The sequence below is a fragment of the Azolla caroliniana genome, unplaced genomic scaffold, assembly GCF_043228905.1.
Source record: "Azolla caroliniana isolate FFs.n. ecotype wild unplaced genomic scaffold, voAzoCaro1.0.p SCAF_16, whole genome shotgun sequence".
NCBI classification, from domain to species: Eukaryota; Viridiplantae; Streptophyta; class Polypodiopsida; order Salviniales; family Salviniaceae; genus Azolla; species Azolla caroliniana.
Genome location: NW_028230451.1, coordinates 5,083,035 through 5,108,910, shown reverse-complemented (window position 1 = coordinate 5,108,910; position 25,876 = coordinate 5,083,035). Strand labels below are relative to the sequence as shown.

General features: G+C 51.8%; 1 non-coding gene across 1 annotated transcript; it reads right to left on the bottom strand.

The window, feature by feature from the left end:
* Positions 1–2,622: 2,622 nt before the first annotated feature.
* Positions 2,623–2,694, bottom strand: TRNAW-CCA (transfer RNA tryptophan (anticodon CCA)). The gene has a single exon. It is a non-coding gene; the product is annotated as a tRNA-Trp (tRNA).
* Between the last annotated feature and the right edge of the window lie 23,182 nt (positions 2,695–25,876).

Below are 25,876 nucleotides of genomic sequence, written 5' to 3'. Positions count from 1 at the left end.
ATTTTGTATTTGCTATTCTACTTATGAATATACACCTTCTTCATTAGTATTCCTTTATCTATCTATCTTGTGTTCTCTCTTCTCTCTTGTAATTCCTCTCACACATACACATAACACACATCTCTTCCGCTACACAAGAATCATACCCGATTCTTTACATGGTATCAGAGCGGTTTGGTAGCTCGATCTAGCCCATCTGCATGTGTTGTGCTCTACGCCGACGTTCGAGAAGAACAGGTTCATCGCTATCGTAGTGTGACTACATAGTTCGTGTTTGAGTGAGAAGGAAAAGAAGAAAGAAAGCTTCATCGACAATGAATACTCAAATTGGGAGCGCTCTCCCTAGTGAGAAGCTAGATTGAAACAACTTTGCATCTTGGGAGTACAAGATGCACCAATACCTTGTTGGCCAAGGCTATTGGGGTTACATCAAAGGAGCACAAGAAAACCGACTCGACCCGGAAGATGCCGACTATGCAACATGGGAGCAAGCGACAAGCCGAGTGATGTATTGTTTGGCGACATGTGTTCATGACCAAATGCTCGGCTACATTCGAGAAGCCGAGACGCCAAAGGAAGCGTGGGAGAATCTACGAAAGATTTTCGTTGCCAACACAACTGCGAGAAAGCTTCAACTCCGCCAAGAGTTGAACAACATCCAACAAAGGGATATGTCCATCACGAGCTACACCTTGAAGATCAAGGAGCTTTGCGACTCGCTTGACTTGATAAGCGTCAATGTGGACAATGATGAGATGGTGCAAATATGCCTCGACGGCCTTACATTATGAATTAGCTTTATAACGTTAGGAGCTATAACTTGTTGCCATAGTTACTTATAGCATTTGAGATCCAATACCCTTTGTGAAAGAATCGTGCAAAAGTTAACACAAAAAATTAGTTTGAACTTTGCATCGAACTACAAAAACAAAAACAAAACCGTGAACACGTTTCTCAATGGTCGTATGGTATGTAAATCTCTTGAACCATTTTGTTTGAGCTTGGAAACCCCTCAAACACTTCTATATAATTGTTGATGCATGAGGTTTCACTTGGGGCATGGTGGTTTGGACATCACTTGTTCGTGATGTGTTCCATTATGACAATGAATCTATGGACCGTGGATTCTACACTAAATATGGAAGTGTTCATACATTACCACTGATGTCATTACAGTTTTCAGGAGTAAGGAAGGAAGTCCAGCAGTCAGTATGGGAGGTATTGACTAGTACCATTGTATATCACATTTGGAAGGCTATGTGTTCTCTCGTTTTCCATCAACTTAAAACACCACCAACTGAAGTGGTTTTGAACATTTGGTTAGACATAGTTCATACTTTGAAGGGTCAATTGGATGGTATAGTTGGAGATTCTGAAGCTAAAATTGCTCAACAGAGTGAGTTTCTTATTATCTGGACAACTACTCCATTCTTGACATCCAATTATGGCACTCCTTATTGGCATTTTCAGTCGCCAAAATGGTTGTTTTCCCCGCCAATCACATAAAGGTTTAAAATCTTGTAAATTGTTTATACTAATGATAGGATATATTAAAAATAAAAAATAAAAAAATTGTCGATGCATGAGGTGAAACAACATAATCATACATATATACATATACATTTGTGTGCGTCTACTTTGCTTATGTATGACCCAAGGAGGCTGATGGATATGAACGTCATTGTGGTCGACCTTCTTCAAATGAGCTCGACATGAATCAAACACGCAACCTTCTAATCTGGAGTTAGATGCGCTACCATTGCGCCACGAATCCTATGTGGCCGAAAAATAAACTATAACACTATCGAACTAACGCCTTAGCTATTACACGGCGGATCCTACATATTATTATGGCCCAAGGAGGCTGACGGATACAATATGTAGGATCCGCCATGTAATAGCTAAGGAACCCAACGCCAAGGAGGTTGACCGATAAGACTGTCCTTGTGGTCGACCTTCCTAAAATAAACCCGACGTGAATCGAACACGCAACTTTATGATCTGGAGTCAAATGCACTACCATTGCCCAATGGATCTAACATGTTATAAAAATGACCTAGTTGCACTATCAAACACGCCTTAACTATTGCACGACAAATCCTACATATTGTTATGGCCATTATGGCCAAATGAGGCCGACGGACAACACCATAATTGTGGTCGACCTTCTTGAAATGAACCCAACGTGAATCGAACATGTAACCTTCTGATCTGCAATACAATTTAGCCCAAGCAGGCTGACGGATATCACTCATATTGTGGTCGACCTTCCTAAATGAACCCAACGTGTATCAAACACTCAACCTTCTGATTTGGAGTTTAATGCGCTACCATTGCGCCACAGATCCTATGTGTTCGAAAAATGAACTAATTGCGCTATCGAACACGCCTAACTATTGCATGACGAATCCTACATTATTGTTATGGCCCAAGCAGGCTAACGGATAAGACCGTCGAAGTTTTGATCTAGAGTGAGACGCGCTACCATTGCACCACGGATCCTACGTGTTCGCAATATGAAATATCGAACATGCCTTAGCTATTGCAGGACGGATCCTACATCTTGTTATGGCCCAAGGAGGCCGACGGATTAGATCGTCATCGTGGCCAACCTTCCTAAAATGAACCCGACGTGAATCAAACACGCAACCTTCTGATCTGGAGTCAGTTGCGCTACCATTGCGCCACGGATCCTACATGTTCAAAACATGAATTATCAAACACACCTTAGCTGTTGCACGACGGATCCTACATCTTGTTTTGGCCCAAGGAGGCCGATGGATTAGATTGTCATCGTGGTCGACCTTCCTAAAATGAACCCGACGTGAGCTATTACACGACAAATCCTACATCTTGTTATGGCCCAAGAAGGCCGACAAATAAGAAAGTCATTGTAATCGACCTCCCTGAAATGAACCCGACATGAATTGAACACGCAACCTTCTAATATGGGGTCAGATGCCCTACCATTGCACATCATTAGCAATTGAATGACGAATCCTACATATTGTTATGGCCCATGGATAAGACCGTCATGTTGGTCGACCTTCCTAAAATGAACCCGAAGCGATGTGAATCGAACAGGCAACGTTCTGATCTGGAGTTAGACGCCCTACCATTGCGCCACGGATCCTACGTGTTCGAAATATGAACTATCGAACATGCCTTAGCTATTGCACGATGAATCCTACATCTTGTTATGGCCCAAGGAAGCCGACGGATAAGAAAGTCATTGTGGCCTACCTTCCTAAAATGAACCCGACGTGAATCGAACATCCAACGTTCTGATTTGGAGTCAAACGCGCTACCATTGGTCCATGGATCCTACGTGTTCGAAATATGAAATATCGAACACGCCTTAGCTATTGCACGACGAATCCTACAATTGGTATGGCCCAAGGAGGCTGACTGATAAGTTCGTCATTGTGGTTGACCTTCTTGAAATATACCTGAGGTGAATCTAACACGAATGTTCTCAATGGAGTAAAACGTGCTACCATTGCGCCACGGATCCTACATATCGTTATGGCCCAAGGAGGCCAATGGATAAGACCGTCATTTTCGTCGACCTTCCTAAGGAACCCGACTTGAATCGAACACATAACCTTCTAATCTAGAGTCAGACATGCTACCATTGCGCCACGGATCCTACGTGTTCAAAATAAACTAGTTGCACTATCAAACACACCTTAGCTATTGCATGACAAATCCTACATTATTGTTATGGCCGACCGATAACTCCATCATTGTGGCCCACCTTGCTGAAATGAACCCAACGTGAATCGAACATGCAACGTTTTGATATGGAGTTAGACTCGCTACCATTGCGCCACGGATCCTACGTGTTTGAAATATGAACTATCGAACATGCCTTAGCTATTGCACGATGAATCCTACACATTGTTATGGCCCAAGGAGGCTGACCGATAAGTCCGTCATTGTGGTCGACCTTCTTGAACTGAACCCAATGTGAATAAAAAACGTAACGTTTTGATATGGAGTCAGACGCTGTCGTGAAGATTCCGGGCCATAGGTAGAAACAAGGTGAAACGCGCAGGAACACCAGTTTACACGAATGCACGCCTCGAGAGAATTAAATAGGAAAGTACTAGGCATGAGTATATGGAGGGGTACTAGGTAGTTAGGGCATTAAAGAAGAAATAGACATCGCATATGTAGGGAGAGTTACGAGGGGAGAGAATCTAGGAAGGGAAAACGACGGGTCATGAATGCTTGTAATGGTCGTTCTTTGTGCTATAAAGGGGGCGACCTTCGACTGTCTTCAGGAGGCCACTTTTGAGAGGAGAGGAGATACAGAGAGGAGTCTAAGGACTGATCATCGGTAGGCGCTTCCACCTACACGTGTCAGACGCCCGAGTGCTCCCGACCAGGGGATCGACCTTCAGCGTGCCCACGTACCTTCGTGTTTGGCTATTGCCAAGCTCTACGCTCAATCGCCGGCTCTGATCTGGTTGTAATCACCCACAACACCGTGCACCTGTGTTGTGTAATAGAAACCTTCTCTACCTAACAAACGTTGTTCTCAGAGTCTTGCCAGTGTTTGCGTCTTCGCACGACTCTCTTACCCTCTCTCGTTCGCTAGCCTTACTTGTTTTCCCGTGGTCTCAAGACCTACACGGTCCTCCAACTCCTCCCTCCTCGTTTTCTCGATTCCTTGGTTCGAGACCCCCGTGGTCCTGCCCGACTTCTACGCATCCGCGAGGATAACCTCGATATAATTGGTGAACCCGACGTGAAAAAGGGCGGCAAAGCAATCTGGAGATGAGAGGAAGCGAACTTGCAGAAGCAATGGCGGTGGCGGTAGACCGCCTGGTTAGTGCTCGCGAGGGCGCGAGTGCCCTTGACCGGGCCATAGAAGCAACGGTTGGCAGAATAGGCCGGTTCGGCGGAAAGGACACCACGAGTTACTTAGAGGCTTACCAATCGGAAATGCAGATGAGGAACATACCCGAAGATAGACGACTAGCGAGGTTTCCCTGGGTCGTAACACCACACATCCATACAGAGATAGTCGAGATACAAGCAGTCTGGCGCGATTGGGCGGAATTCGTAGAGGAAGTTCTCGAGAGGTACAACTATGATGAGTCACTCTGGCTATCCAGAAAGGATTTTATGGACTGGGTCAACAATCCAAACAAGGGTCAGAACGCTTCGGCGCTCCTCCAGGAGTTCGATTCACGGTTCGCACGACTCTCTAGATTGGTCCGAACCGTGCTCGAAACAAGCAAAGTCCTATTTTTCGTAACATCTTTCGATTCACGCGTCCATGAAAGCATGGGTCTTCTTTTGGAAACCAACCGAGGTCTCATGACTAACTGGGCGACCATCAAAGAAGTATGCAGCAGGATTGACAAATGCCGAGAATGGAGAGAAAAGGGATCCTCGTCGATCGGTCCGGCTGTCGAAATCAGGGCCAAACCGACGCCGATCTGAATGGAAGAAACGAGGAGGTGGCTCGAGCTAGGCCCAACCCCGACGAACATAGTCGCGGGACCTGCGGGCGACGCAGGGCTAGAAGAACTAACAAGGATGGTACGTGACCTCCAGATCGCCCAAGCCCGCTGAAGTGACGAGGGTCAGCCGCGCGACCGGCAACCGGCGACCAATCAGAGGTGCGTATGGTGCGACGCCACCAGACATGCCCGGAGAGAATGTGCTGACTTTGGAGAAGCACTCAAGAGTAATGTAGTCTACCTTTCGAACGGTCGGGTATATGCGAGCGACATGCGAAGACTGCTCGACACGAATTTTGGACGAGGTGGCATGAAGAGGCTAATGGAAGAGGCTGCGACCCGGCACGTTGAAGCCATCCACTATTCGGCTTCAGCCAGCATCCGAGTAGGGGAAAAGGTGGCCAAACCTGATTCAAACCCTAGGTTTTGGCCGGCTATTCTTGAGACCTTGACCGGAGGAAGGTTGCTGAAGGGAGAAGTGGAGCGCGCAGAAGAACGTGTGCGCGAAGTTACCGGGTGGAGCGACCTTGTTGAAGAAAGCACCGGCTTTGTGGAAGTCATGTGTAGGAACCACGAGGCCCTGATCGACGAAAGACGAGCGGGGAAAACCGGGGGAGCGGGCCCTTCGGGGAGGTATGACACCCGAAGCACGCCCAAAAAGAATGATGCCACTCCGACCGGGTCCCAACAGAAGGAGAAGGGTAGGATTCCGAGCTTCCGCGTAAGCTCGGAAATCGAGAAAACAACGAACCTACAAAAGGTTCTAGAGGAGCGAGTTCTCGACAGTCGCATAGAACTCACGCTTAGGGAAGTGCTCGGTATAGCAAGAAGTGAGTTCCACGACAATATCGTGGAACTCGTGAAGAGAAAGCGTCTCACGATGGAACCGGAGCCCGAGAAGCCGGTTGAGGTGAGGGCGGCACTCTTCGACGAGATTGCCATGGAAGACGAGCTCGCAGAAAGCCACTACGCCAAGACGCACTGGGCAAGAGCTACTACAGAGACCCCAGTTCGAATTGGGAATGTCAAGGAACCGATGGTGGCATTAATCGACCACAGGTCGGAAATTAACCTAATGTCCATGGACTTCTACAAAAAGGGAAATTGGCCGATCACCACCAAACATGGGTGGAAGATACGCGCGGCAACAAGAGCCATGGAAGAGCTGCACGGGGCCTGCCCGAACGTTAGGGTGAGCGTCGGAGACGTCGACATAAACCAACACTTTTTTGTGCAAGAAACGTCCTCCCACTTGGTCATCCTCGGGGAACCATACATCACGACGGCTAGAATGGAGACGAAAGTGCTGGACAATGGTTCAACCTATGCGAGGGTAAAAAGTAAGGACGACCGTCACTCCGTCCAATTTTTGACCGTTCGGAAGAACCACGAATGAAACCGGGACTCCCTCGGAAATGATGATAAGCCGGATTTTTAGATAGGGCTATCAAGGTGGGGGGCCACGATAGTCCGGACCACCGGGAAACTCCCCACACTTGTAAAATAGGTAGGAAAGTTTTGTTCTCCAACAACGGAGGGTGTACCATAGCTGGCATCAACGGTAGAGAAAGAAAATGGGTCGAGATATGCTTGAAGGCGTGCGGAGTCTTAAGCCACGACGAAGGAATTGGGGAAGCCGTGGAGGCAGTCTCGTTTGATGACACCTTGGGGGAAATCGGGAAGGTAGTCGAAGGAGGTCTAAGCGAAGACCGAGTCATACCGGTCAACTCGATCGACATGTATGAAGTCATTGCGGACTTCGAAAGAGGAACCGGCCCGGAACTGGGGCACATCGGATTGCCCAAATAGACACAAAATACAAGACTGTGGGCTAGAAGGTGAAGCTCGTCGCGACTCCCTCACCGGAGGGCAGCTGGGAATGAATAAAGGGGGTCGCTACCAACCCGAGCTTGCGAGATCCAGCCGTCATAGGACATCGTTTCACCGACAAAACGCTACGAGAATTGAAGATCGGTGGGGGTGGCTTCCTACTGCCGACGGAAGAGGGCCGGTTCAGAAGAATGCTCGAGGGGCATGGGAAGGCCTTTGCATTCTCACTAGGAGAGATCGGGTGCGTCAACCCGACCATCGTCGAGCCAATGGTGATCTTTACAGTACCGCACATACCATGGAGTCTCAAGCCGATCCCAGTACCGGGAGCTCACATGCCGATGTTGATGGAGCTTCTTAAGTAGAAAGTGGAGCTGGGCATCCTCGAACTGTCGAGTGCCCCCTATTCTAACCGGTGGTTTACGGTACCAAAGAAGAAAGGCACGCTACGGTTCATCCAGGACTTGCAACCGGTCAACAAATTGACCATCCGCAATACAGGAGTCGGGCCGTCGATCGATGAGTTCGCTGAAGCCTTCTCCGGAAGGTCCATATACTCGGTCGGAGGTCTTTACTCGAGGTACGACCAATTCCAGCTCGCCATGGAAAGCAGGGACATCAGGACGATGCGGACCCCTCTCGGCGTAGTTCGAATGTGTACCCTACCACAGGGTGGAACCAACTCGGTGGCACACATGGTGAACGCAATGAACAGAGTTCTGAGGGACTACATCCTGGACATCACCATGCCTTTTCTAGACGACATCCCTATCAAGGGGTGTCCAGAAGACGCTAAGGATGAGTTGATCGGCACGGACAGGTGCCGAAGGTTTGTTTCGGACCACATCTCCGACTGCGAGAAGATATTACGGAGGGTTGAAGGCCCACGGCTTCCCTTCTCGGGAGAAAAGTTGGCTTTCAGACAACCGGAGATATTAGTGGTTGGCCACCTATGTGGGCCGTATGGCCGGAAGCCATTGCCGACCAAGGTAGAAGCCATCTCGGCAATGAAGGAGGAGTGCGGATCCATCACAGAGGTCCGATGGTTCTTGGGAGCATGCGCCTTCTACCACATATGGATCCCTCATTACGCGCACGTCGCCGAACCACTCTACGACCTACTGAAGAAGAACAGGAAATTCGAGTGGACGAAGGAACATATGGAGGCAGTCCGGAAACTAAAACGAACGCTTACTACAGCATCAGCTTTCCGCAAAGCGGAATACACACCGGGAACTCCGGTCTACATCATTGTGGACACCAACCCGACCGAGATCGGGTGGGTCGTAAATCAAGAGGACGAAGACGACACACGCTTCCCTATCCGGTTCTGTGCGAAGGTACTGAGTGAGCGACAACAAAGGTACGCTCAAGTTCAGCACGAGCTGTAGGGTATCGTTTCGGCGGTTAAGGTCGGCAAAGATTACCTAATCGGGACAGAAGTAATTATCAAAACGGACTGCTTGCCAAATCTCGGTATGGTCTTCGGATGCATGTTACCGATTAGGAACATGGTCTACGGTCAGTCCTTCGACCTAGACCTCCAAGTGATTGTGAAACAACGAATGGTGGCGTCTATGCGTAATACGTAGGGGAATGTTCCCCGTAACCTAGCGGCGTATAAGGGAGACGGCTACAACCGACTCCTTAGCAGTGGTTACACTCACGTTCTTACACTCTCAGGTATTCCAGACACACAATAGATTAGCCGTAGCTATACACAGATTTTCAGAGAAGATAGAATTCTATTACGATGCGCTTCTTTACATTCCAAAATACACGCTCCTTCTATCAGAGGTTTTTTGCCCTTTATATACGTAGGGTCTATTTAGCCGTTCACGCTTCCTACGTGAACCGTTACATGCGTTATGATCTTATATTATTTCTTATTCCTACGCTCTTGTCCGTCGGTTACTATTCCGGCGGCCAACACCTGGCATGCCTGTGGGACAGTGCCCTGGCACGTCGGACCCATCCCGTTAATCTTCTTCCAAAATGGCCCGGATGTTTGGCTCTGCTACGGTATCCGCGTTCGGAGGCGACGTAGGGCCCGTAGGTGCATCGTGGTGTGGTTCCCCTGTTTGGTCGGAATGGCTTCTTCCGGTGTCGCGGGCGTCCTGTGTGGGCGGTCCGGGTACGGTGGTTCCTCTTCTTCAGCCGTGCCCGGAATTGGCGTCGCGTTGGATTCCTCATTTGTTCGCGTGTTGCCGGCTTGTGTGATCTGGTGAAATAGCTCCTCCTGGCTTTCACCAAAATCATCTAAGAGTTGCGCGAGTTCTTCGGAATGTTGGTTCGCTAGTGCACGATAGTCTTGCGCTAGGTCCTCGCATACGACCGCAATGCTCTCCTCATTTAGTTTATAGACACCTCGTCCGTCTTTTCGCCGGTTCTCCTAGTCCGCGCGGGACACGTGCAGTTCCACTGCTTGGGTTGCCCACGCCATCCATCCTTTGTCCAACGCCGTTTTCAATTGCGCTGTGAACCTCTCCCGATTTGTTTGTAGAAGGATACGCATGTTGTCTGTGATGGCCTGGCAACGGTTGCATGCGTCCTCCACTGACTTCTGGAGGTTTGCAATTTCTTGCTGCCTAACCGCCGCTGCTTCTTCGTACGTGGTCTTTAGGCCCGCCCACAGTTGGGATTCCTTTGCATGGTGTTCTTCTAACTTCCCCATTTCATTGTTTAGGCGGATTTCGAGCTGATGCCTTCTTTCTTGTTCGACCACCAGCTGCTCGTCGAATTATGCCTTCTTTTTCTCCAATAAGGTGTAGAGTCTCGCGATTGCCGCCTCCGATTTCTTCGCTTCATCCCGTAATTGGGTGTTTTCGTCTTTTGTCCGGATGTGCTGTGTTACCTCTGCAACGAGTTTCTCTTCAAGGGTTTTTACTGCCTTCCGGCCATTAGCCCGGATCTACTTTTCTCTGTCTGAGGATTGGCGCAGTTCAGCTCGAAGGCGGTCAATTTCTGATTCCACTAGTTGCACAACCCTTTTCACTTTTGAGGTGATGGCGGTCTGAGCCTCAATTTCTTCCTTCAAAGCGTCGATGGCGTGGTTTGGTGGCAGAGTTGCCTGTTGCGCCGTAGTTGTGTTAGATTCTAACTCCGCGATGCGTTCGTTGGCTCTTTGTAGCTCGACTTGGGTCATTTTCACCTTCTTCCAGACATTCTTCATTTTAATGGCCATCTCCTTGGCGCCCGTGCTGACCTTTGCCAATTCCCTATGGACTTCGACTAGGGCTGTGTTTAATGGGGGTAGCTCCATCCCCACTCCGCGTACACCGGCGTTCCTCTGTCTACCGACCCTGGTTAGTCGGTCCTCATCGTCGCTCTCCGCCGTTTGTGTTAGGGCGCGCTCGATCATCTGGCGCTCCGCGTGCTCCTCGGCCATTTGTTGTGGGGCCTTTATCTGTTGTGTTGCCAGGAATTCCATGAGCTCAAAAGAGGTTTCGAACTGTAAGAGGGCGCTGAACTCATGGGCCGTGTCCGGGATATCTGGATATGCCAAAACCTCGCTTTCCGCCGTCAATACAGCTTTCCCTCGTTGGGACTAGGTCGTAATGATCGGCCGTGGCTCCCGGATGATTTCGAAGGTGGTATAGGGCTCCGTAGCTGCGGAGCCATCGCCTTCGGTTGTTGTCTCTACCGCTGTGGGGATGTCTTTGACCAATCCCCGCCCATCTTTCTTTTCCAATCTCCGCCGTTTCGGTTTGGGGCTATCTTGCCGTGTTTCGGCGTCTGCCTCTAGGGCTACTCTCATGGAGCGTGCCAGCTGTTCCTCTTGCGTTGTCTGTGTGTCTGGCTGGGCGGGAGGTGTTGTCCGCGTGTCTGGCTGGGCGGGTTGGGGTTCCTCTTCCCACTCTGGGGCAGCTAACTCCGCTAACCTGCGCTTCGCGGATCGGGGCGGAGGCGTGGTTCTTGGTGTTGCTCATCTCCCAAGCTTTCGTCGTAACGCCGGTGATCTCGATATTGCCGCGGCTTCCCACGATAACCATTGAAGCCGCCACGTTTGTTTGTCGGCCGGTGATTCTCATAGTGCCGACCCTCTTTAGCATAACTCGGAGGTCCACGATAATCCTCATCCTCTGGTTCGTCTTCCTCGGAATCATTGTGATTTCGGTGGTGCCGATCGTCACATGGGTTGCGATCCACATACCGTGGTCGTTCTTCTTGCCTCCTTTGTTCAGTATGGCGTGGGAGTCGTTGTGTGTCCATGCTGCGTACTATGGGGGCGACTCTGTTCAACATATTGTATTCGGATTGGTCGACTGTGTGAGCCTTCGAGTGGCAGATTGGGCAGTGGATTCGTATGTTGCACTCTACTGCGGAATGCCCCGAGTTCAAGCAAATGGTGCATTGGATTGCTTGACGAAACTGGCGTTCCTCGTCCTGGGGTAATGCTTGTCGTAAGGAGGACATAGAAAACCTTTCCTCCTCATCGTCCAACTCGAGCTGTAACGCTCGTTCAATGACCATATCTGCCATTTCCCCTTTCACGCTATTGTTGTTGAGTGTTGCCCGTATGGGTCGGCGTAATGCTGCCAGAAATGTCTCTCGAGCTTCGTCCTCCGCGGGGCTCCGTTCTAGTTTCCGCCGTAAATTTTGGAAACGTAAGCTGAAGTCTGCGATCGTCTCGGTTGGCAGTTGCTTAATCGTGTAGAACTGTTCGAGGATTTTGCGTTGTGGAACCCTCCAATGGAAGAACAACAAGAAGGCGGACTGCAACTGATCGAAGGTTGTGATTGCTGGTAGATCCATCTGTGAATGCCAAAATGCCGCTCGCCCATCCAATGTTAGCCCAAACTCCATCATTTTTGACTGGTGCGCTACCGCCTTCGAAAGGCTCTGCGCCATGTGGTTCGCATTCCAGACATTGCGGAACATGCAAATATGGGTTGCGGCGTCGGTTTCGCCGTTAAAGCGGGGATAGGCAAAGGCCATGCTGGGGGCTACAGTGGGTCGGGAAAGACCACAATGTTGTTGTGGTGAGCGTGCTCCCCGCGTATCGTCGAGGTATTTGGAGAGCGAAGAATCACCTTTGTAATCACGACAGGTAGTATTGAGGTTGCTAAGGCGAGGCTTTTGTCGTGCGCGTTCCTTTGCCTGGCGTGTGACGGACCTTGTGATTGGCCGGTCTTGTCGTGTTGGTTCTTTGGGGCATCTGCGGCTAAACATCCATTCGTCGTTGTTCGTTTGTGAGAAGACACAGATCACCAAACGTGCCAAAAGTGTTACCGATTAGGAACACAGTTTGCGGTTAGTCCTTCGACCTAGACCTCCAAGTGATTGTGAAACAACGAATGGTGGCGTCTATGTGTAATACGTAGGGGAATGTTCCCCGTAACCTAGCGGCGTATAAGGGAGACGACTATAACCGACTCCTTAGCAGTGGTTACACTCATGTTCTTACACTCTTAGTTTACCAAACACACAATAGATTAGCCGTAGCTATACACAGATTTTCAGAGAAGATAGAATTCTATTACGATGCGCTTCTTTACATTCCAAAATACACACCCCTTCTATCAGAGGTTTTCTGCCCTTTATATACGTAGGGTCTATTTAGCCGTTCACGCTTCCTGCGTGAACCGTTACATGCGTGATGATCTTATATTATTTCTTATTCCTACGCTCTTGTCCGTCGGTTACTATTCCGGCAGACAACAATGCGCAACTCCTGACCTGGCCATGCTCAGGTGGATTGCGTACATCAAGTCCCTCAACTCGGAGATACGACATATCTCGGGTAGAGACAACGCCATGGCCGATATGCTTTCTAGAGCAAGATTCGAGGATGAGGACGACATGGTATTAGAGAGCCAAGAAGTCGGCACAGACTTCTTCAAATCGGCAAGGATGAGGATAAAAGGGTGAAGCGCTCTGCCCGTGAATGAGTTCGACGAAGACGGCTACAACGGGGAGTGGCTTCTAATCGGGAGATTTCTGGAGACAATGACGACAGATGCCACGATGACTAAGGAAGAGGCCGGACAGCTCTGAAAGAAGGCATACCGATATTTCCTGCGGAACAGAAAAATCTGGAGGGTCCCAAAAAAGAGAAACGACGCGCCGCTCTGGGTAATAGCGCGGGCGGATGACCAAACAGAAGATGATGTTAGAGTTCCATGAGAGCCGTTGGTCTGAACACCGGGGTACATGGGCTACATTCAAGAAGTTAAAGGGAAAATTTTGTTGGCTAGGGATGTACAGGAGTGTGCACGACTTCGTGTCCAAGTGCGAAAGCTGCCAGATGCACTCGGTGGTTCGACACCGCGATGGACTACACCCAACTTATCCTCCGACCGTGCACTTCAAATGGATGGTTGACTTAGTTATGATGCCGATGGGTGAAGGTCAGAAGCTATACCTAGTGTTGGCTAGAGAGGACCTAACCAACTAGGTAGAGGGACCAGCACTAACGAACAAGACCACCGCGGCCGTATGCAAGTTTCTGATTGAGGATGTCATATGCCGATACGGGTGCGTGGGGAAAATCATGCCTGACCGAGGAGAGCTAGACGCGGAAGAGGCCAAGGAATTGTTCGATTGGTTAGGCGTAAAACTGTCCCTCACAACGATGTACAACTCGGAGGCAAACAAAAATTGAACGGGGCCACGGTCTGATCGTAAAGGCCATTGTACACGCTTGCAAGGGTTGAGTCGGCGACTGGCCAAGGTTGCTCCCGTACGCGTTGTCGTGAAGAAAACCGTCCACAAGTGGAATCGGTGCGCAGGAGCGTAGGAACCGGCTCTTCTCGAATGTTGTCCATGGAAGATCCTAGGCGGGTAGATTTAGTGGGTAGGAAGTAAAGGGGAAACGGCTCCTTCCTTGCCTATAAAAGGGAGGGAGACGAGAAGGGGGCAAGGGGATCGCGGAGAGTCAAGGACGAAGTGCTGTCGGTTTGGGGGCGAAGGCTTCTCTCTCTCTCTCTGGTTCGCAAACTCCATAGCTTCCTTTTGTGCAGGTTTCGGGAGGCTCGCGCTGCTCTGAGGAATGCCCGAGTGCTTCCGGCAGCACCTCCAACCTGTTCCTGTCTTTCTGTGCGTTTACGAACAGGTATCGGCATCTGATCGCCGGCCTGTTCGGTTGTAACCGACTTCGTGTTTTGTTGTCTTCGTGTTCTTGTTGTTTGTCTTTGTTAATACATACATACATTCGTGTCTTTCTGTGTCGCTGTCCCACTTGCGTCTTTGCGTCGAAGGGCCGTGTCCCTGTGGATCTACGCTCGCATGTAGAGGGTTTCTTCCCCTTCCTCTATCGCTCTTTGGTACAGGACCCCCGAGGTTCCGCCTCATTCCACGCATCCGCGAGGAATACCTCGACATCTTTGGTGAACCCGACGTGAAGGAGGCGGCAGAAGAGCAGAAGATGAGGGGGTCGGATCTTGCGGAGGCCATGGCTTCGGTCGTGGATCGGATATTGAGCACACGCGAGGGCACCGGCGCCCTCGACAAAGCCATTGAGGCGGTTGTCGGTACGATCGGTTGTTTCAGCGGAAAGGATGCTACGAAGTATTTGGCGTCCTACGGGGCGGAAATGTTGATGCGGGACATTCCGGAAGAGAGGCGTCTTGCTGGGTTCGCTTGAGTGGCGATGCCGAGCATCCATGCGGAGGTGCTCGAGGTACGGGCGGAGAGCCGTACCTGGGAGGAGTTCGAAGGCCGACTCCTAGAGAAATATTGGCTGGACGACGCGCTTCGGCTTTCGAAACGGGACTTCATGGAATGGGTGGAGTCCCCCGACAAAGGAAGAAACGCGTCGGCACTCCTCCGGGAGTTCGAAGAACGCTTTGCGCGCCTTTCGGCGCTTGACCGAACTATCTTGGATACGAGCCGGGTCCTACTGTTCGTCAAGTCGGTGGACGAGCGGGACCGGGATCAAGTCGGCTCCTTGCTGGAAACCGAAGACGGGTTGACAACCGACTGGGCTGCGGTAAAGAGAGTCTGAGGCCGTTTCGACAAACGGTGAGAATGGGCTGACAACGGGGCGGCCGGTGCGGGCTCTGTTATAGCAAGGAGGCTTGAACCGGCGCCGCAAGTACGAAGGGAAGAAACCTGGGAATGGCTCGAAACCGGTCCGGCTTCGACCGGCATGGTCAATGGCTCGTCCGGAGGAGCAGCGCTGGAGGAGTTGACGCGGGCGATAAAGGATCTCCAGATCGCCCAGACTCGAAGGGAAGGCGGCGAACCGGCTTGTGACCGACGGCCGGCAGTAGGGAACAGGTACATGTGGTGCGATGAGGTCGGCCACATCCGGAAGGACTGCGGCGATTTCGCAGAAGCGTTGAGGAGCCGGGTGGTGTACCTGTGGGAAGGCCGGGTGCACGCCGGCGACACCAGAAGGGCCCTAAACCGAAACGACGGACGAGGAGGTATGAAGAGACTGATGGAAGAGGAAGTGGCCCGACACGTGGAGGCCATCCACTACTCGGCGTCGGTCGGCATTCGGGTCGGGGGCAGCGAGGCCCGAAAGGAGGGCAAAGACGGATTCTGGTCGGCAATGCTGGAAGGTCTTGCCGGCGCACGGCCAAGGAAAGACGAAACGGACCGTGCTGAGAGACGGGTCCGGGAAATAACCGGGTGGAGCGATCTGGTCGAGGAGAAGACGGGCTTCGTAGAAGCCGCCTACCGGAACTACGAGGCTCTGGTAGAAGACAAGCGAGTGGGGAAAGCCGGAGCGGCCGGGCCCTCACAACGGTACGAGACCCGATTCGGGCAACGACGGAACGATGCCGGCGGGTCCAGCTCGTAAGACAACCCCAGGAAGGGCGGATACCGACTGGGGACGGAGATAGAAAGGACTACGGACCTACGAAAGGTCCTAGAAGAACGGATCCTCAACAGCAAAGTGGAGCTGTCATTGCGAGAGGTGTTAGGGATCGCCAAGAAGGAGTTCCATGACTCCATTGTAGACTTGGTGAAACGGAAGAGGCTGTCGACGGAGACGGATCCGGGAAGACCGGTAGAGGTGCGGACGACGCACATCGACGACTCGGCGCTGGCAGATGAGTGGGCGGAGAGCCACTATTCGAGGCCACACTGGGCCCGAGCGACCACGGAGACCCCGGTAAAGATTGGAGAGGTTCAGGAACCGGTGGTGGCGTTGGTGGACCACGGTTCGGAAATAAACCTGATGTCCATGGACTTCTATAAGAAGGGAAAGTGGCCGATCAACACCAAGCATGGGTGGAAGATACGGGCGGCGACGCGCGCCACCGAGGAACTACACGGGGCCTGCCCGAACGTGCGAGTCAAGATCGGCGACGTCGAGATTGACCAGCACTTCTTCGTACAGGAGGTGTCCTCGCACCCGGTCATATTAGGTGAACCATACATCACGGCGGCGCGGATGGAGACCAAAGTGCTGGACAACGGGTCGGCCTACGCGAGGGTCAAAAGCCAGGACGGGCGCCATTCGGTTCAGTTTCTGACGGTGCGGCCGAACCACGAGAGAAACCGCGAATCCCTCGGTGGCGAGAACCGGGAGGATTTTTAGAGAGGGCTGCCAAGGCGTGGGGCCGAGACAGTCCGGACACTCGGGAAAGACCCCACGATTGTACGATAGGTAGGAGATTTGGCTTCTCCGACAACGGAGGGTGTATGATAGTCGGCATCGTTGGCCGAGAAAAGACAAGGGCGGAAGAGCGACTTCGAGCGTGCGGAGTTCTCGGCCCGGAAGAGGAAATCAGCGGAGCCGTGGAGGCGGTCTCCTTCGACGACACCTTGCGGATGCTGAGGAAGGTAGCCGGAGAAGACCTTAACGAAGACCGGACGATACCGATATGTTCCGAAGAGATGTACGAAGTCATCGCGAACTTCAGTCGGGGGCTCGGGTCGGATCGGATGGCCCGAGTTAGCGTGAAGTACAAGACTGTGGATCGGAAGGTAAGGCCGGTCGCGGCACCCTTGCCGGAGGGCAGCGAGTCCCGAATCAGAGGGGTGGCGTCGGACCCCAGTTTACGAGATCCGGCCTGCATAGGACACACCTTCACCGACGGAACGCTCTGGGAGCTCAAAATCGGTGGGGGCGGGTTCCTACTGCCAGCGGAGGAAGACCGGTTTCGGAGAATGCTCGGAAGGCACGGGAAAGCCTTCGCATTCTCACCAGAAGAGATCGGGTGCGTGGACCCGACGATCGTGGAGCCGATGGTGATATTCACGGTACCGCATGTACCGTGGAATCTCAAGCCGATTCCAGTACCGAGAGCCCGACTGGAATCGGTTCGAGAGCCCGACTGGGATTGGATGGGTCGTCAACCAAGAAGACGAGGACGGCACCCGGTTCCCGATCCGATTCGGCGCTAAGGTCCTCAGTGAGCGACAGCGAGGGTACGCCCAGGTTAAACACGAACTCTGGGGTATCGTTTCGGCGGTAAAGGCGGACAAAGACTACCTGATCGGGACAGAAGTGATTATCGAAACGGATTGCCTGCCGATTCTCGGCATGGTTTCCGGATGCGCGACACCGGACCTGGCGATGCTCAGGTGGATAGCGTACATCAAGTCCCTGGACCCGGAGATACGACACATTTCCGGAAAGGACAACGCCATGGCCGACATGCTTTCGAGGGCGAGGTTTGATGACGAGGGCGGCATGGTTTCGGAGGACGAAGAAGTCGGCGTGGACTTCTTCGAGGCAGCGTATGTGACGACCGATGGGACGAGCACTCCGGCACTTAACGACTTCGACGACAGGAAGTACGACGGCGAGTGTCTCCAGATCGGTGGATTTTTGAGGACGATGACGCCGTATGCGTCGTGGACGAAGGACGAAGCCAACCGGATCCGGAAGAAAGCATACCGATTCTGCCTCCGGGACGGATACTTATGGAAGCACCCGAAGAAGAGGAACGACGTCCCGCTCCGGGTGGTGGCGATGAAGGAAGAACAGGAGGAGTTGCTGACGGCCTACCACGACAGCCCTTGGGCTGGACACCGTGGAACATGGGCCACGTTCGAGAAGATAAAGGGGAAGTACTTGTGGCCGAGACTGTACCGGGACGTGCATCGGTTCGTGACAACTTGCGAGAGCTGTCAGATGCACTCCATAGCCCGACATCGGGACGAGCTTCACCCTACGTACCCTCCGACCATCCACTTCAAATGGATGGTAGATCTGGTGACGATGCCGATGGGAGTAGGACAAATGCGGTATCTGGTCCTGGCTCGGGAAGATCTGACCAACCAGGTAGAAGGCCGAGCCCTTCAGAACAAAACGACCACGGCCGTATGTCGGTTCCTGATTGAGGACGTGATATGCCGGTACGGGTGCGTCGGGAAGATCGTGGCTGATCGCTGGGAGCTGGACGCCGAAGAGGCCGAGGAGCTGTTCGACCGGCTAGGAGTCAAGCTCTCGCTTACCACTGCGTACAATCCGGAGGCGAATGGAAAGGTGGAGCGCGGACACGGACCAATCGTCAAGGCGTTAGTTCGGGCATGCGGAGGTCAAGTCGGGAACTGGCCGCGGCTGCTGCCTTACGCGTTGTGGGTTGACCGAACTACGCACAGTTCGGTAACCGGATTCATGCCGGCAGAACTCATGTTTGGGCAGAAGCCGGTCATGCCGATGGAACGTACGATCTCCTCATGGGCAACCGTGGACTGGAGAGACGAGATGAGCCGGGAGGAACTGTTGACGGCGCACATACGGCAGCTCGAGCGAAGACCGGAGGACGTGGAGCAGGTTGCGGAAAAGCTTCGGGTGGCCAGGACGAGGAACAAAGCCCGGTTCGACCGGACGCACCGGCTCCGACCGAAGAAGGTCGAGGAAGGCGACTGGGTGCTAGTCTACGACAACAGCCTCGACAACCAGCACCAAGCGACACGGAAGTTCGCAAGAAGGTGGTTCGGGCCTTACGTGGTACAAAGCGCCAACGACAACGGGACGTACCATCTGGCGGAACTCGACGGCACAAGAATGGCGATACCGGTAGCTGGGAAGCGGATCAAAGCGTTCAAGAAGCGTCACGACGACGAGCTGGATCCGGTTAACTTGGACCGCGACGACGAACGATCCGAAACTGAAGAAGAACCGACGGGTGGAGAATGAAGGCGGGACCGGTTTTCTCCGTCCCACCGCAATTTGGCGCATGCCGATGGATGCGCGGTTAGGTGGGGGCGGATGTCGTGAAGAAAACTGTCCACAAGCAGAATCGGTGCGCAGGAGCGTAGGAACCGGCTCTTCTCGAATGTTGTCCATAGAAGATCCTAGGCGGGTAGATTTAGTGGGTAGGAAGTAAAGGGGAAACAACTCCTTCCTTGCCTTTAAAAGGGAGGTAGATGAGAAGGGGGCAAGGGGATCGCGGAGAGTCGAGGACGAAGTGCTGTCGGTTTGCGGGCGAAGGCTTCTCTCTCTCTCTCTGGTTCGCAAACTCCATAGCTTCCTTTTGTGCAGGTTTCGGGAGGCTCGCGCTGCTCTGAGGAATGCCCGAGTGCTTCCGGCAGCACCTCCAACCTGTTCCTGTCTTTCTGTGCGTTTACGAACAGGTATCGGCATCTGATCGCCGGCCTGTTCGGTTGTAACCGACTTCGTGTTTTGTTGTCTTCGTGTTCTTGTTGTTTGTCTTTGTTAATACATACATACATTCGTGTCTTTTTGTGTCGCTGTCCCACTTGCATCTTTGCGTCGAAGGGCCGTGTCCCTGTGGATCTACGCTCGCACGTAGAGGGTTTCTTCCCCTTCCTCTGTCGCTCTTTGGTACAGGACCCCCGAGGTTCCGCCTCATTCCACGCATCCGCGAGGAATACCTCGACAACGTTATGGGCGGATAGGACTACCCACAGTTCGGTGACAAGGTACATGCCAGCGGAACTAATGTACGGACAAAAACCCATCATGCCAGTAAGGCGAACGATCGCCTCGTGGGCAGCGATTGATTGGGCTAGCGAAATGAGCAGAGAAGAGTTGCTAGCGGCACGAATCCGGCAACTCGAGCGAAGAACGGAAGACGTGGAACGAGCCACGACGAGGGTGAGAGAAGCAAGGATCCGGAACAAAGCCCGGTTCGACCGTATGCACCGGCTGCGGCCAAGGTAGATCGAGGAAGGCGACTGGGTGTTAGTCTACCATAGCAACCTTGACAACCAGCATAGGTCTACGTGCAAGTTCGCGAAGCGATGGTTCGGGCCATACGTGGTAAATAGTGCCAAGGACAACGCCACGTATCATCTCGTGGAGCTCGACGGGACGCGAATAATGACTCCGGTGGCCGAGAAGCGGATAAAAGCCTTCAAGAGACGGAACGAGGAGGAATTGGACCCCGGAGCCGAAAGCGCCAGCTCAGGAGAGGAGGGCGAGTAACTGATGGCCCGAAATCCTCCACTAAATTCACCATCCGGCACATATCAGAGGATGTGCGGTTTAGTGGGGGTGGATGTCGTGAAGATTCTGGGCCATAGGTAGAAACAAGGTGAAACGCGCAGGAACACCAGTTTACGCGAATGCATGCCTCAAGAGAATTAAATAGGAAAGTACTAGGCATGAGTATACGAAGGGGTACTAGGTAGTTAGGGCATTAAAGAAGAAATAGACATCACATATGTAGGGAGAGTTACGAGGGGAGAGAATCTAGGAAGGGAAAGCGACGGGTCATGAATGCTTGTAACAGTCGCTCCTTGTGCTACAAAGGGGGCGACCTTCGACTGTCTTCAAGAGGCCACTTTTAAGAGGAGAGGAGATACAGAGAGGAGTCTAAGGACTGATCATCGGTAGGCGCTTCCACGTACACGCGTCAGACGCCCGAGTGCTCCCGACTAGGGGATCGACCTTCAACGTGCCCACGTACCTTCATGTCTGGCTATTGCCAAGCTCTACGCTCCATTGCCAGCTTTGATCCGGTTGTAATCACCCACAACACCGTGCACCTGTGTTGTTTAATAGAAACCTTCTCTACCTAACAAACGTTGTTCTTAGAGGCTTGCCCATGTTTGCGTCTTCACACGACTCTCTTACCCTCTCTCGTTCGCTAGCCTTACCTGTTTTCCCGTAGTCTCAAGACCTACGTGGTCCTCCAACTCCTCCCTCCTTGTTTTCTCGATTCCTTGGTTCGAGACCCTCGTGGTCCTGCCCGACTTCTACGCATCCGCGAGGATAACCTCGATAACGCGTTACCATTGCTCCAGGGATCCTACCTGTTCAAAATATGAACTATTGAACATGCCTTAGGTATTATAGGACAAATCCTACATCTCGTTATGGCCCATGAAACCCGATAGATAAGAAAGTCATTGTAATTGACCTTCCTAAAATGAACCTGACGTGAATCGAAAACGCAACCTTCTAATCAGGCACCAAACGTGCTAGCATTGCACCAAGTATCGTACTTGTTCAAGAAACGAACTAGTTGCACTATTGAACAAATTCACGACAAATTCTACATTATCGTTGTGGCCTACCTTACTGAGATGAACCCGACGTGAATCGAACACGCAACCTTCTGTTATGGACTGAGACGCGCTACCATTGTGCCATAGATTGTGTTCGAATAATCAACTAGTTACACTATCCAACACGCCTTAGCTATTGCAGAAGGAATCCTACACATTGTTATGGCCCAAGGAGGCTGACAGATAAATCCGTAATTGTGCTTGATCTTCCTGAAATGAACCCGAAGTGAATCGAACACACAACGTTCTAATCTGGAATCATATTCGGATCCAACGTGTTCGAAACATGAACTATCGAACATGCCTTAGCTATTGCACGATGAATCCTACATCTTGTGATGGCCTAAGAAGGCCGGATAAGAAAGTCATTGTGACCGACCTTCCTGAAATGAAGCCAACGTGAATTGAACACGCAACATTTTGACATGGAGTTAGAGGCACTACCATTGAACCACGGATCGTATGTGTTCGAAACATGAACTATCGAATAAGCCTTAGGTATTGCACGACGGATCCTACATATTGTTATGCCCCAAGCATAAGGTCGTCATTGTGGTCGACCTTCCTAAAATGAACACGACGTGAATCTAACACGCAACCGTCTGATCTGGAGTCAGACGCGTTACCATTGGACAACATATCCTATCTGCACTATCCAACTAGATGAATCCTACATATTGTTATGGCCCACAGATAAGACCGTCATTGTGTTCGACCTTCCTGAAAGGAACCTGACATGAATCGAACACGCAACATTCTGATCTGGAGTCAAACACGTTACCATTGCAACACGGATCCTAGGTGTTTGAAATACAATTGATCGAATACCTTAGCTATTGCATGACGAATCCTACACATTGTTATGGCCCTAGGAGGCCGACGGATATGTCCATCATTGTGGTCGACCTTCCTGAACTAAACCCGATGTGAATCGAACACGCAACGTTCTGATATGGAGTCAGATGCACTACCATTGCGCCATGGATCCTACGTGTTCAAAATATTTACTATCGAACTTGCCTTACCTATTGCACAACAAAACCTACATCTTGTTATGGCCCAAGGAGACCGACAGATAGGAAAGTTATTGTGACCGCCCTTCTTGAAATGAACCTGACGTGAATCGAACACACAACCTTCTGATCTGGAGTCAGACGCGCTACCATTGCGCCATGTATCAAACGTGTTCAAAAATGATCTAATGCACTATGGAACACTTCTTAGATATTGCATAACAAATCCTACATATTGTTAAGGCCCAAGGAGGCCGACCGAAAAGACCGTCATTGTGGTCGATTTTCCTAAAACGAACCCGACTTGAATCGAACATGCAACCTTCTAATTAGAAATTAGACGCGCTACGGATCCTACAAGTTAGAAATATAAACTATTGAACATGCCTTAGCTATTACACGCCGAATCCTACATCTTGTTATGTCCCAAATTGGCCGACAAATAAGAAAGTGATTGTTGCCCACCTTCTTGAAATGAACCTGACATTGTCGAGTTGTTACGCTCTTCGCATGTGGAAAGAGGTGGGACCGCAGGGGCCTTGAACTAAGGAGTGTGAGAAAGAAGAGAGAGAGAGAGAGAGAGAGAGCAGCTTGCAGAAACATAGAGGGAGGAAGAGAGAGCGAACAAAGTCATAATTACAAAATCAATAACGATTACAACCGGCAAGTCGGCAACGGACCCACCCAACTTAGGCGAACACACACACACACACACACACACACGATGCTCACAGCCCGACTGCACTATGGAGCCTCTGCCGGAAGCACATAGACTGTCCACAAAGCAGAGGCAACTCAGTCCGAAATCCTGGAGAGAATGACGAATGATGGAGGAGAGGGCTCGGTCCTAGTTCGACAACACTTCGTCCTCGCTCCTAAACGCGATTCCTTCATCCACCTTCTTCATTCCCTTTTATAGGCCGTTGAGGCAAGCCGTTGCACCCTTGTTTTCATCAATTGATTCTCTGTCCTTTCAGACAGAGATACTCTTTGATTTCCTAGACATTCAATGCGTCACATCTAGTCTATTTACACCCATCGTCCTACTCCTAGTTATGTACAAGGTATTAATTGGTGTGGAAAGGTGTAGGGCCGGTTCATGCGCCCTGCTTCGCCGATTCCGCTTCTGGCCAGTTTTCTCCACGACATCCATCCCCACCAAACCACGCATCCACCGCTATGCGCAGGAGAGGGACAGATACTGTAGAAAACCGGCTTGCGTTCACTTGTCGCCCTCCGGACTATCGACGTCCCCGAACTGAGCGTCGTTGTTATCGCCCCCCCGCTCCGGCTCGTCTTCGTACCGCTTTTTGAACGCTTTAATACGCTTCCCGGCTACCGGCACTGCTAATCGTGTCCCGTTGAGCTCCGCAAGATGGTACGTGCCGTTGTCGTTCGTGCTCGTCACCGTGTAGGGCCCGAACCATCTCCTCGCAAATTTGCGGGTCGCCTTGTGCTGGTTGTCGAGGTTGTTGCCGTAAACCAGCATCCAGTCGCCTTCCTCGATCTTCGTCGGTCGTAGCCAATGCATTCGGCCGCGGCTAGTTCTCGACTTGGCCTCCACACGCCCGTACTAACGCTTTGACGATCGGCCCGTGTCCACGTTCCACCTTCCCGTTAGCCTCCGGATTGTACGTTTTGGTGAGCAAGAGTTTAACCCCTAGCCGGTCAAACAACTCTTCCGCCTCTTATGCGTCGAATTCCACGCGGTCGGCCACGATCTTGCCTACGCATCCGTATCGACATACCACTTCTTCGATCAAAAATTGGCACACGGCTGCAGTCGTTTTGTTCTACAACGCTCGGCCTTCGACCTGGTTCATCAGGTCCTCCCGAGCCAGCATCAGATACCGCATCTGCCCTATCCCCATCGGCATTGTCACCAGATCCACCATCCACTTGAAGTGGACGGTCAGAGGGTAGGTCGGGTGAAGCTCGTCCCGATGTCGGACTATGGAGTGCACCTGACCGCTTTCGCAAGTCGTCACAAACCGATGCACGTCCTGGTATAGTCCCGGCCACCAGTACTTCCCCTTTAGCTTCTCGAATGTGGCCCACGTCCCGCGGTGTCCGGCCCAGGGACTCTCGTGGTACGCCGTTAGCAATTCTTCCTGATCCTCTTTCTTCGCCACCACTTGGAGCGGGATGCCATTTCTCTTCTTCAGGTGCTTCCATATGCCCCCGTCTCGTAGGAAGAATCTGTACGCTTTCTTCCGAATCCTGTTGGTCTCTTCCTTCGTCCACGCCGCCTCCGGTGTCATTGTCTTCAGGAACCCGCCGATCTAGAGCCACTCCCCATCGTACTTGCTCTCGTCGAATTCGTTAAGCGCGGGAGTGCTCCCCTTTCTTGTTGTTATGTTAGCCGACCCGAAGAAGTCCTCGCCGACTTCTTCGTTATCCGAAACCATGCCATCCTCATCGTTGAACCGCGCCCTTGAAAGCATGTCGGCCATGGCGTTGTCCTTTCCGGAAATGGGTCTCATTTCTGGATTCAGGGACTTGACGTACGCTATCCACCGGAGCATTGCCAGGTCCGGCGTCGCGCATCCTGAAACCATACTGAGAATCGGTAGGCAATCAACCTCAATGATTACTTCTGTCCCTATCATATAGTCTTTGTCGGCCTTAACTGCCAAAATGATACCCCATAGCTCGCGCTTAACTTGGGCGTATCCTCGCTGCTGCTCGCTCAATACCTTCGCCCTGAATCGGATCGGGAACCGTACGCCGTCCTTGTCCCTCCTGATTGATCACCCACCCGATCCCAGTCGGGCTCGTGTCCACCGTCACGTAAATGGGACTTCCTTGCCGTAAACCGCTTTTCGGAGAGCTGGTGCCACGGCGAGCGCCTCCTTCAGTCTCCGAACCGACTCTGTGTGCTCGTCTCTCCACTCGAATTTATGCCCTTTCTTCAATAGCCCGTAGAGCGGTTCCGCGACATGCGCGTAGTGCGGAATCCAAATGTGGTAGAACGCGCATGCACCCAAGAATCTGCGGACCTCCGTAACCCAGCCCCAGTCGTCATTCATCACGGAGATGGCTTCTACCTTTGCCGGGGACGGTTTCTGGCCATAGGGCCCGCACAGGTGTCCAACTACCAGGATCTCTGTCTGCCCGAACGCTGATTTCTCTCCGGAGAAGGTGAGCCGCGCGCTCTCGAACCTCCGGCAACCGTCG